The sequence below is a fragment of the Chiloscyllium plagiosum genome, unplaced genomic scaffold (assembly GCF_037043375.1).
Source record: "Chiloscyllium plagiosum isolate Xiang-an unplaced genomic scaffold, Cpla_swu_hap1 HiC_scaffold_3, whole genome shotgun sequence".
NCBI lineage: Eukaryota > Metazoa > Chordata > Chondrichthyes > Orectolobiformes > Hemiscylliidae > Chiloscyllium > Chiloscyllium plagiosum.
The window spans coordinates 86526421-86540049 of record NW_028270141.1 but is presented as its reverse complement, the minus strand read 5'-3'; positions in this window follow the sequence as shown (position 1 = coordinate 86540049).

The window sequence follows — 13629 nt, the reverse complement described above, 5'->3', positions numbered from 1 at the left end:
TTCAATTTGATCAGGAAAAAATGTGGCTGTTCCTCCAGCCTGGGTATTCTGCTGCGAGGGGCAACTTCATCAACTCCGAAGTTAAGAAGGTAGTTGGCAGGCACTTCCTCAGAGTAGACAATATGTACAGAAACGCGTTCCTGAGACTAATTAATGAGTACATTCCGCTGGTAAAGTGAGTGTCCGACACAACAGCAGGCCGCACTGATGCTGGAAACATCCAGGCTAGAGATGTCACATGCATCATCATTGCAGATGGATGGTCTGGAGGGGTTGACAGGAAATTGGACGCTTGATGGAAATGGTTAAAATTGCCAAACTACAAAACATCTTCAGATGAAGCGCAATGTAGATACATCTGATCACAGCCAGCCAGCCCTGTCCACTAGAGGATATACTTCCTGTTTGTATTCCCCAGTGTTCTCGGTCCAATCCACCAAGGTCAAGCTGGTGTTCTTTTCCAACCACTGCCTCCTGTTGGCCGACTGTCACCAACACAGCAGGCCAACAAGGGAACATGGAAACTGAATGTGAAACTGTTGACCCCAGAACACATCGAGGAGCTCAAAAGGGATCACACAGTTTGGAGAACAGTGAGGCCTCTTTTTCAGTCTCCAGCAGACTGGTAGAAACAGTCAAGAGGAAAATCAAAAGGTTCTTTATCTTCAAAGGTATTCAGAAGGCAAGAGAGAGATGGGAAAACTGTCCAAACTCCAGAAGAGCATGCATAGCCCATTTCTGCTGCATACAATGGGGAGTCGATGTCATTGGAGGGTCATCAGGAGGTGAAGAGCCAGCAAGCCTCGTTCTTTGCCTTGGAGGCCTCCAAGATAGTGCTCTGGTCCAGTGTCCACACCGAGGAACAGGATGAGATGTGCTCACATTTCTTCTTCCACAAGATGCACAGGGAGAGTTCTGTCCTCAGCAGCATGAAGGAAGAAGATGGCTTGGTAACATCATCCTGAGGATTGGCAAATCCTTTTATGTCAGATTGTATGACACAAAACTGAGTGTGGCCTCTCAGTCGTTCCTGTCCTCTATCATGGAGGTCTTACACAACAACATGCAGGAGTGACTGGACCAGCCATTATCTCTGGAGGAGCTGACCAAGTCCCTCGAGTCCTTAGAACAGAATAAAACGTCTGGAGGTGTTGGCTTACTAGCCAAGTTACATTCAGCTCTGTGGAACTTGATTGGCCAGCACCTGCTGGACATGTTTGACAGTATGCTTCTGGCAGGTAGCTTGTATAAATCCATGAGTAAAGGTATCATCACCTTTAGAAATTAGAAATTGGTGACCAATTCATTGCTGAATGCAGATTACAAAATCTTGTCAGGTCATTGCCAAATGGGTTAGGTCTGCTCTGGGATTGGTGTTTTACCCCAACCAAATCTGTGCTGTATGGGGCAGGACAACTTATATGCAGATGGGGCAGGTGGATGCCTGACTCATCTGCCTGGACCAGGAGGAGGCCTTCGACAGGAAATCACACACCTACATGTGGGATGTGGTCTCTAAAATGGGCTGTGGGGAGGGAATCCTAAATTGGATCTGACTGCTCTACGGGGAGAAAGTGAGGACTGCAGATGCCGGAGATCAGAGCTGAAAATGTGTTGCTGGAAAAGCGCAGCAGGTCAGGCAGCATCCAAGGAGCAGGAGAATCGACGTTTCGGGCATGAGCCCTTCTTCAGGAAGAAGAAAGGCTCATGCCCGAAACGTCGATTCTCCTGCTGCGTTTTTCCAGCAACACATTTTCAGCTCTGACTGCTCTACACCAACATCGTTATTTCAGTCTCAATCAATGGGTGGGAATAAGAAAGCTTCCTGATCAGATCCAATTTGGGCAGGTCAACCCATTCTCTCCTGCCTTGCTTGTGCTGTACAGAGGATTTTGGTGAGACCATCAGGAAGGATGTGAGCCTGAGAGGGGCAACTATTCCACACAGAGGAGGCCTGCAGATCCGTGTACATGGATGACATCACAGTATTCTGCTCAGATCCGGTGTCAGTGTGCAAACCCATGAGCACCTGTGACCAGTTCAAAGTGGCCTCGGGAGCCAAGATACATTCAGGCAAGGGCAAGGCCATGTTCTTTGGCAACTGGACAGACCAGTCCTTTCTCCCCTTTACCATCAGGAGAAATTAGCTGAAGGTGCTGGGAATATGGCTAGCGCATGTGCAAAAACTTGAGAGGAGCATATTGCCAAATTAAGGCAGAAACTGGGATTTTGTGGGAGGCAGGAGATGTAGAAATTGTCACACATCTCCTGCTGGAATGTGCCTTTACAAATGTTGTGGTTTTTGTTGAAGTTTGCACCTCGCAGTTCCATGATGTAGGACTTTGTGCTATACGTGCTGTTCCCTAGGACACATACCGAGACAAACATCGACTGTCCCTGGAAGACCATCAACTCGTTAAAAGATGCTCTTTGGTCTACCTGAAACTTGTTGGTCTGCCAGAACAAGGAGTTGACTTCAACTGAGTTTGGCAGACTGGCAAATTCCAAGGTCCAGGAGTATGTGCTGAAGGACGGACTACAGCTTGGAGCAGCTGCTGCCAAGACACAGTGGGGAAAGACCACTGTCTGAGGTCTTTCTTTTAAAGTACAACGAGGGTCTGTTCAGTTATCGAACCTTCCCAGTGCCTCCATTATATGTAAATAGTATCTTATGTAAGTAAGAAATACCTTGAGTTTATTCGTTCTCCATATGCAAAGAATATACAGAACCGGACTGCTTTAGTGACTATGCATTTGTATGTCAAGACTTTTTACGAATAAAGTACATGTTTGAAATTGAAAAAACTTCACACATCTTTAGATCATGGACCACTTCAACAGAGCAGCAGCCCTTTCCTTCTCCTGGGGCTGCTGGTGTTGTACAAGGTAATTGTTTTGATTGACCTCCTCCCACCCTATGTTCTGCAAAAATGCTATCCCGTATTCCCAATTCCTCCGCCTCCACTGCATCTGCTCCCAGGAGGACCAGTTCCACCACAGAACACACCAGATGGCCTCATTCTTTAAAGACCGTAATTTCCCCTCCCACATGGTTGAAGATGCCCTCCAACACATCTCATCCATGTCCTGCATCTCCATCCTCGAATCCCACCCCTTCACTCCACCAACCGCCGCATAAATCACATCATCCGCCGACATTTCCGACACCTTCAAACGGACCCCACCACCAGGGATATATTTCCCTCCCCACCCCAATCCACTTTCCACAAAGAACATTCCCTCTGCGACTACCTGGTCAAGTCCATGACCCCCCCATCCATCCACCTTTCCCTCCCGGCACCTTCTCCTGCCACCGCAGGAATTGCAAAACCTGGGCCCACACCTCCCCCATCATCGCCATCCAAGGCCCCAAAGGAGCCTTCCACATCCATCAGAGTTTCACCTGCACTTCCATACATGTCATTTATTGCATCTATTGCTCCCGATGTGGTCTCCCTTACATTGGGGAGACTGGACGCCTTCTCGCAGAGCGCTTCAGAGAATATCTCTGTGACACCTGAACCAATTAACACCACTACCCTGTGCCCAACATTTCAACTCTCCCTCCCACTCTGCCAAGGACATGCAGGTCCTGGGCCCCCTCCATCGCCACTCCCTCACCACCCGACACCTGGAGGAAGAACACCTCATCTTCCGCCTCGGGACCCTTCAACCCCAGTGGCATCAATGTGGACTTCCCCAGTTTCCTCATTTCCCTTACCCCCACCTTATCCCAGTTCCAACCTTCCAACTCAGCACCATCCTCATGACCTGTCCCACCTGTCCATCTTCCTTCCCACCTATCCACTCCACCCTCCTCTCCAATCTATCACCTTCACCCCACCTCTATCCAACTATTGTACTCTCAGCAGCCTTCTCCCCAGCCCCATCCCCCTTTTCATTTATCTCTCCACCCCTAAGGCTCCCAGCCTCATTCCTGATGAAGGGCCTTTGGCTGAACCATTGATTTTCCTGTTCTTTGGATTCTGGCTGACTTGCTTTGCTTTTCCAGCACCACTCTAATCTTGACTCTGATCCCCAGCATCTGCAGTACCCACTTCTGCCATTTTGATTGAGTTGATGTTGAGGTAGCATTAGCTCCAACCAATTGTTTTGAACGATTTTCTTCTCACGTATATTTTACAGTGCGAAATTCAACAAAATATGGTGAAAAGCTTTCATTCGTCACCATGATACAGAGCCGTTTTGATAGTTTTAAGAATAAACTGAAAATAAGGAGATATAGCTTAAAGAGAAGTCCATCTACATTCAAGTTCTCAGCCAGCTCAGAACCCCTACTGCCACTTCACCACTGTCTACTCTGGACCTAACTAATGTCCAAGTCATCAATCCTTGGGTGCCATCTTCCACCACTGGGCTAATTCATCTCTACCATCGCCTCGCTGCTGCCTGCACCAGACCCACCAGCATCTGAATCGCATCTTGTGATGACACACAATCTTTAGGTGGGAAATCAAATTAGTTGTTTTACAAAGTTCCAGTAGAGAAAAATGTGACAAAGCTAGCTCCTAATAGTCATAATTATGGCTAAACAGATAATGTTAATTGTACCTGTTATTATTATGCAATAAAATATGCATCATTATGTTTGGCAAGTGTCTCTTTCGAGATCTATTGTCTACCACTGATCACTAGAGAAACTTGTAGTCTCAGCATACATGGGTCAATCAATGGCAGCTCATTACCCCAACCAAAGCTGCCAGTGGTTGGTACTCAGAGCCATAAGACAGATGACAGTTGCTGTGTTCTGGAAGCAGGAACTTAGAATGGGCGTGTTGGGGTCAGGGATTGTATGTAGAGCAAGAGGAGCAGGCAGCTTGTTTATTGTGCCAACTTGTAGGGAAAGAAACAACTGGCAGGCAAGAAGGAGCATGAAGCATTCTCAAAACAATCTCGGAGATGTAAAATGACATAGATTCAATTGCTGTTGACTTCATGCCACAGAGAACCAATTCCTCCAGAGGGATCAGGAAGTGTTGGTTTCCTTGTATCCTTGTGTGCCTAAAGCTCACTTATACTGTATTCACCTTTGTCCTTACAAGCATGTCATTGATTGTGAAGCAGTATGTTTAGATAATGTACCTGCGAAAGTTGACTAACACAAGGTATGTGCACGCAGTGAGAGGTATGTGGCAGAGTGAGGTGGAGTATCTAAATGCTAGTCCTGCACCTTGAGGGCCAGGGTGTGCTAATGGGTGAGTAACAGGAAGTGATGCTTTGAGGAATTTGAGAATCTGGAGGGAAGATGGTTAGGAGATGTTCTGTGAAGTTACATTCACTGCCATTGACCACCCATGAGGTTATTGGTCTCTTGTAGCAGTGCTGCCCAATTCTCAAGGCCAGAGTCTGGGAATTAATCTCCCTAGTCTCTCACTGAGAATGGTCCATGATCTCTCAGGGAATCAGGCCAACTCTCCTCCTGTTCATCTTCTTGCCTCCAACGCCATGTCTGTGACTCTGGAACACTACATCTGCCGTAATGTAGCAAATTCCTTGTTTCAACTGAAGCAATAATGTCCAGCAGTCTCTGATAATTGAATGTCTATTCCCTTTAAGAAGAACAAGCTACCTTTAGGAACAGAAGACAGTCTGCGCCACAGGATATTCGTGTGCATTGCTCAGCCTTCTAGTGACCACAGAAGTATTGACATCGGGGAAGAAATATAGCCTATATTGCAATCAGGTAAACAAGTTTTAAGAAGTACGCTGTGCACTTCCCACCCTTAAAAATGCAGGCAGATTACCTAGCAGCTAGGTTGGATTCTTTTAATAAGACAACCCCTTGCCAGTATAAAAATCATGTAACTACTGGCGAGGGAGCCTTCACAGAAAGCACAATGTTGTGGTTCTGTTTGCCGAGCTGGCATTTATAGTGATTTGTACCTGCCACTGCAGCGGACAGCTGGAACTGACAACCGGAAGCGGCAGGTACAAATCACCATAAATGCCGGAGGAAGCATCACAGAAGCGCTTCACAGGAGGCTCCCAAGCACTGAGGATGTCATCTAGACAGTGGCTGAAACGTCTGCAACACAAATTCCCAGCTCGGCGAACAGAACCACAACAACGAGCACCCGAGCTACAAATCTTCTCCCAAACTTTGAAGAAAGCACAATTTTAGAACTGATCCATGAGTGCAAAGTGCATTAAATGTAAACTGATGTGCTTATCGTTACATCTTTGAAGCCTTATTTTCCAAAAAAAAACTCACATTTCTTTGCCTAAGTTACTGTATCCTGGAAAAATCTCTATTGCATCCTTCAGCATCGTTAAGGGCAATAGTTCTTTTTTTGATGAGAAAACAGAACAATGTATACTAATCTGAATCAAAGGTATTTGTCAGTCTTTCACTTAATAGAATTGCTGCTACATTAATAACATTTGTGAGAAAAACCTGAGACATTTCTAGAACCTGAATGCAATGAAACGGAAATACTTAATTCTGAATGAACCAATTTAGCGCGAGGATGGAATCCAATATTATCCTTGGGGACTCCTATACAAGACAGTGGAACTATTTTATATGGTAAAAACAATGACTGCAGATGCTGGAAACCAGATTCTGGATCAGTGGTGCTGGAAGAGCACAGCAATTCAGGCAGCATCCGAGGACAGGCAAAATCGACGTTTCGGGCAAAAGCTTTTATATGGTGTGTCTCATGCTGTCCTGTTTCAATTTACTGTAACTTACTTTTGCATTTTATTTAAAAATGAGGAAGTCCAACATACAAATTATTTAAGCTGTTATTTTTCCTGTTAAACTCTATTGTGTCAATCTTTTCTCCAGTCTTTTCCTGGTAATGTTATGAGAAAGGTGATGGGTGCAGTGGAGTTAAGCAGATTAAAAAGAATTTTACGGTACACTTCCTTGTTTTTAAGCAAAACATAAAATTATATCAGAGTAACTTGAAACAGGATATGAGGAGAAGGACCATATAAAACAGTTTAAGTGTGTTTGTATAGGAATGCCCCAAGCATGATATCGTATTCCATCCCTGCACTCACCGTGACTCTAGGCAGTAAATAGGTCAAGAATTATAAAATGCTCAACCTTATAAAAATATTAGATTGGAATTTTGAAACTCTGCGGGGGTGAGTACAAAACTAAAAGAGCAGTGGTCACTCAATAGTGTTTTACAGAACTAATTAGATATACTACAAAATCCAAAGACGAGACAAATAAAACTGCCCAAAGCAACAGCAAGCCTGAGGACTGGGAGCACCTCAGAAAAACGAGGACAAAAGATTGAGCATGGACTGTCAAAGTAAATGTACAGGGAACAGAAAAAACTGACAGTAAAATCTTCAATATATATGTGAAGAGTAAAGTGGGGAATGAAGACAAATGTAGTCCCTTACAACCAGAAATGTGGGGAAATTATAATGAGAAGCAAAGAAATGGCAGAAGAATGGAACACATTTTATTTTTGTATTCACTAAAGAAGATACAAGTAATTCCTCAGAAGTCTTAGGGGACCAAGACCGTAAGGACATAAGAATGAGGAACAGAAGTGGGCAATTCAGCTTCTCGGGCCTGCTCTGCCATTCAATACAATCATGGCTGATCTCATCTGGGCTTTAACTCCACTTTCCTACCCATTTTCCATAGCCCTTCAACCCATTACTAATTGAAAATCTGGCTATCTCCTCCTTAAATATAATCAATGTCCCAGCATTCCCCACACTCATAGGTAATGAATTCCACAAGTTCTTTGAGAGAAGTAATTTCTCTTCATCTCTGTTTTAAATCTGCTACCTCTTGTCTCCAAACTATGACATTTCATTCTAGATTGTCCCATGTGAGGGAACATTCTTTTCACATTTGCTTTTTTAATTTCCTTTTGAATTTTAAATACCTCAATTTGATGTACTCTTATTCTTCGAAACACCAGAGAGCAGAGTTCAACGTCTCTTTAAACTGGTCGAGCTCTCTTCATAACCCAAACCCCTCATCTCTGAAATCAGTTGAATGAACCTCCTCTAAAATGCCTCTAATGCATTACATCCTTTTTCTGGTAAGGGGATTAAAATTGTTGGCAAAACTCCAGGAGCTGTCTCACTATGCCCTGTAGTGTTAAAGCAACACTTCTCTGCTCGTACATCTGTTCCTTATCTATAAACGCCAAAATTCCATTTAACTTCCTTACTTCCCGCTGTCCCTGCATACTAGTTTTTTGTGCTTCATGCACAGGGACACCCAGATCCCTCTGCACTGAAGCACTCTGAAGTTTCCTGCTATTTAAGTCATAAATTTTTATTCTTCCAACCAAAATAGAAAATGTCACACATTTCGTGTTAAGCAACAACTTGGTGAGATTGTGAGTTATAAGAAGGCGAAAGTGGGTACTGCAGATCCTCCCCCGTCACCTCCGTCCAAGGCTCCAAAGGAGCTTTCCACATCCATTAAGGTTTCACCTGCACTTCACACATGTCATTTACTGTATCTGTTGCTCCCAATGCGGTCTCCTCTACATTGGGGAGACCGGACGCCTCCTCGCAGAGTGCTTCAGAGAACATTTCCGGGACATCGGCACCAATCAACACCACCTCCCCATGGCCTATAATTTCAACTCCCACTCCCATGCTGCTGAGGTCATGCAGGTCCTGGGCCTCCTCCATCGCCACTCCCTCACTCTCCGATACCTGGAGGAAGAATGCCTCATCTTCTGCCTCGGGATCCTTCAACCCCTTTGCATCAATGTGGACTTCACCAGTTTCTTCATTTCCCCTCGCCCCATCTTACCCCAGTTCCAACCTTCCAGCTCAGCACTGTCCTCATGACCTGTCCCGCCTGTCAATCTTCCTTCCTGCCTGTCCACTCCACCATCCTCTTCAACCTATCGCTTTCTCCCCAACTCCATCCAGCTATTGCGCTTTCAGCTACCTTCACCCAGCCTCACCCCCCTCCCATTTACCTCTCCACAGTCCCCCGATGCTCCCAACCTCATTTCTGATGAAGGACTTTTGTCTGAAACATCGACCCTCCTGCTCCTCGGATGCTGCCTGACCTGTTGTGCTTTTCCAGCCCCACTCTAATCTTTGTAATTAGTCCAACTAGCCATTGTGCCCTGTATATATTACTATTATGCAACAAGCTTAAAAACCCATGGGCAATTAGGATAACTGAGGAAAACATAAAATCAACAAAAGTTACAGCAGAGAGGAGGCCATAAACATAAGATCGTGTCTAATTTGTTTCTGTTTCAAATTCCATTTTCCCATCTAATGAGCTGCCAGAGGAGTAGGTGGAAATGGGTACAGTTACGTCATTTAAAAGGCATTTGGATGGGTGCATGAATAGGAAAGGTTTAGAAGGATGTGGGTCAAATGCTGACAAATGGTTGGGATTTGCTTACTATATCTGGTCAGCGGGAACAAGTTAGCCTCAAGTGTCAGTTTCCATGATATATGACTCTATGACTTGATATCCTACCTAGCAATAATCTAATCACCTCCATGTTAAAAACAACCAATGACCTCACCTCCACTGCCTTCTGAGGCAGAGAGTTCGAAACACATACAATCCTCTGACAGAAAGAATTTCTCCTCATCTTGGTGATAAAACTGTGATCTCTAATTTTAAAATATCCCTTGGTTGTGGACTCACCCAAAGAGTAAACATTCTTTCAGTGTATATTTATGATCTTATACATTTTAGTCAAATCATCACTTACTTCTCTGAACTCTAGTGAAAGAAAGAGAAAAATAAATGGTTCACTGCACAGGTTCCGAATCCAATAGGCCACTGAGAGAGTGTAAATAATTTCTAATACAATCCATTTGCTTCTTACTAAGATATAAGAAGAGATGGAAGCATGGAATTCCCAAACCGAAACAGTGATAGAAGCTGTTAAGAGGGAATGAACAAAATCTGAAGAAGATAAAATGGAAAGAATTTATGGACTGGGTAGGAAAATAGAGAGCTGTGCAAAAGAATTCCATGTAAATAGCCTCCTCTCTGCTATAACATTCCATGATTTTATGTCTTCCTGAGTGGTTTTAATTGCCTGTGTGTTTTTTTTTAAATGGTCTGGCATCAGACTTTTACATCTTACAAACATATCTTTAAAATGGTGAAATTATGGAAGTAACTGGACTCAAAGCAATTGACTATCTTAGGAACATAATGACAGAAAGAGATCAATTGGAATATGACTGTTCTGCACCATTCATCCTCCGTGGGTCAATTTCCTTTTAGCTTTGCTAATGTCCCATCAGATTAGTTGCAGAAAAGACTGTATCTGATCAGTTCCTTGTAACGCTCACAACCATCTCCCTCCTTCACTCCAAACCAGCCTTCTACCTACACTGACTGTGGAAAAAAATTATCACGTAGAGTTATAGAATCATAGAGATGTACAGCATGGAAATAGACCCTTCGGTCCAACTCGTCCATTCTGACCAGATTTCCCAACCTAACCTACACCCATTTGCCAGCATTTGGCCCACATTCCTCTAAATCCTTGCTATTATACACCCATCCAGATGCCTTTTTAATGTTGCAATTGTACTAGCCTCCTCCACTTCCTCAGGCAGCTCATTTATACACGCATCAACCTCTGAGTGAAAAAGTTGCCCCTTAGGTCCCTTTTAAATTTTTCCCCTCTCACCCTAATCTATGCCCTCAAGTTCTGAACTTCCCCACCCCAGGGAAAAGGCCTTGTCTATTTACCCTCTCTATTTGCTAAAACATTTCTGAACTACTGGTCTAGTCTATTCCCTCTCCACTTTTGAAACTTTAGTTTCCTCTGGCTTCCTACCAGTACAGTCACCATCAATGCTATCTTAGTCCCAAGAATGCAGATTTGAACAGATATGGTGTTGAAATCTTTTAGCCATCTACTACCAGATCTAGTTGAGCCACATAAAACACTCTTGAGATCCTGTTCTCATCTGTTAAAACTAAGTGTTCTTTCAGTAATACCATAGAATGCATAGATAGCCCACTGTTTCTTCAAACTGTAACTGTAAACTGTATTCTTAAAACCCTCGCTGTCACCTCCATGCTCACCTCCAATGATCAGTGTGAGGACCTCACAGACATCTTTGCCACTAAGATCAAGACAATCTGATCAGCTCCTTCTGCCCCATCCTTCTCTTCCACTAGTGCACTTGAACTAATGCTTCTCACAGTCCTAACTTGAAGTTGCATTTATTTCTCCGAGGTCTACTGCTTAGCGCAAGCCTCGGGCGTTTGTGAAACTGGAGCCATAGTGGCTGGGGCCCAGCATGCGCCCTCATGGAGGTAGCAGTGAGTGGCAATCGGTGACCAGTAGTGAAGCGATCAGTGAGAATGTGACAGTCAGAGCTGAAACCTTGCAAGTGGCAGCGAAGTTTGGCCTGTCCAACCAGGTCTTAGCCCAGCGCGGGGAGATCGAACCCTCTTGGTGAATGCTCAGCTTGGAAAGCACTGTAATGTTTGACATTTTAACTTTATTTCTTTATTTTTGACTTTTATGCTAAGAATATTGCAGTGCTAAACTCTGTAGCTTATTTCTTTATTTCCCTATTTCTTTAAGTAAGATTTTGTACCTAGGTACTTTGTATGGTGACGTTGTACAATTTTTCTCTGTAGTCTTGTACTCTGTACTTGAATACATAGGACAACAAAACCTAAATCTGAACCTAAATCTAGAGCTGCTGAATGTGTCAAAGATTGGTTGAACAAGTTAAAAAGATGATGTCCTAAACCTATTGTTGTTAAATATTCGAAAAAGAAGAGTTGACAAAGTAAGTTCTATCAAAAATGAGCCTGAGGAATTAATAATGGAATTAATAAAGAAATAGCAGACAAATTAAACCGAACAGGTCTTCATTAGACACTACACATGTGATATCCTGAAAATAGCTGTGAATCAGGAATTGAAAGGGAGGGAGGAACTCAAGAAAATTACCAAGGAAGTAGTACTGAGTAAATTGTTGGAACTGCAAGATGGCAAGTCCCCAAAGTCTGAAGAGATTCATTCTGGGGTCTTCAAAAAGTAGTCAGTGAAATAATTGATGCATTGGTTTTTAATTTTCCAGAACTCTTTAGATTCTGGGAAGTTTCTTTTCGATGTGAAAGTAGCTAATATCACTCCTTTATTCGAAAAGGGAAGGAAGAATGAAGCAGGAAAAAGCAGACCAGTTAACTGAACAGGTATCAAAGGGAAAACGTTAGAGGCTATGATTAAAGACATTATAACAGGGCATTTGGATACATTTCAGGTATTCAAGCAGAGCCAAATGACTTTGTCAAAGGAAAATAATGTTAACTAATTTATTGGAGTATTTTGAAGAAGTAACTTGTGCTGTGGGTAAAGGAGAACCAGAAATGTATTTTACTTGGTTTCCAGAAGGTATTGAATGAGGTGCCACATCAAAGATTATTACAAAAATTAAAAACTTATAATGTTGGGGAGTAGCACATTGGCATGGATAGAAGATTGGCTCACTAACAAGAAACAGGGAATAGGAATAAACTGGATCTTTTGCAGGCCGACAGGATATTATGAGTGGTGCGCCACAGGGGTTGGTACTGGGAGCCTCAACTCTTAATAATTTATGTAAATTATTTAGATGAATAGACCAAAGGTATGGTAGCTCAATTTTCTGACGTCCCAAAGATAGGTTGGAAAGTTAGTTGTAAAGAAAATATAAAGAGCCTGCAAAGGGATATAGATTGGTTAAGCGAATTAGCGAAGATCTGGCAAATGGAGTATATTGTGGCAAAATGTGAAATTGTCCATTTTGGTAGGAAGAATTTCTTTAAAATCCACATTACCAAAATAGTGATGTTGCAGAGCACTGAGATGCCAAAAGATCAGAGTGTTCTAGTGCCTCAATTGCCAGATGTTTATCTGCAGTAACAGCAAATAATCAGGAAAATCAATAGAACACTGTGTTTTACGGTGAGGAAATTAAATGCAAGAGTAAGGGGTTTAAGCTTCACTTATATAGGGCATTGGTGAGATTGCATCCAGAGTACTACGTACAATACTGGTCACCATACAAGGAAGGATGTTAATGTACTAGAAGTAGTTCAGAGAAGGTTTATTAGATTAATATCTGAAGTGAGCAGATTGCCTGATGAGGAAAAAATAGCCAGGCTAGATCTGTATGCCCTCAAGTTTAGAAACATACAAGATCCTGAGGGGACTTGACTGGATGGATGTGGAAATGATGTTTCGTACTGTGGGAGAACCAAAAACTAGATACCGCAGTTTAACGCGAAGGCATCACCCATTTCATAAAGTCATACAGCCGTACAACACGGAAACAGACCCTGCAGTCCAACCTGTCCATGCTGACCAGATATCCTAAATTAATCTAGTCCTTTTTGCCAGCACTTGGCCACTATCCCTCTAAACCCTTCCTATTCATATATCCATCCAGATAACTTTTAAATGTTGCAACAGTACCAGCTTCCAACACTCCTTCTGGCAGCTTGTTCTAAACGTACACCATCATCTACGTGAAAAGGTTGCCCCTTAGGTCCCTTTTAAATCTTTCCCTCTCACCCTAAACTATGACCTCTAGTTCTGGACTTCCCCACCCCAGGGAAAAGACTTGTCTATTTATCCTATTCATGCCCATCATGCTTTTATAAACCTCCATAAGGTCACCCCT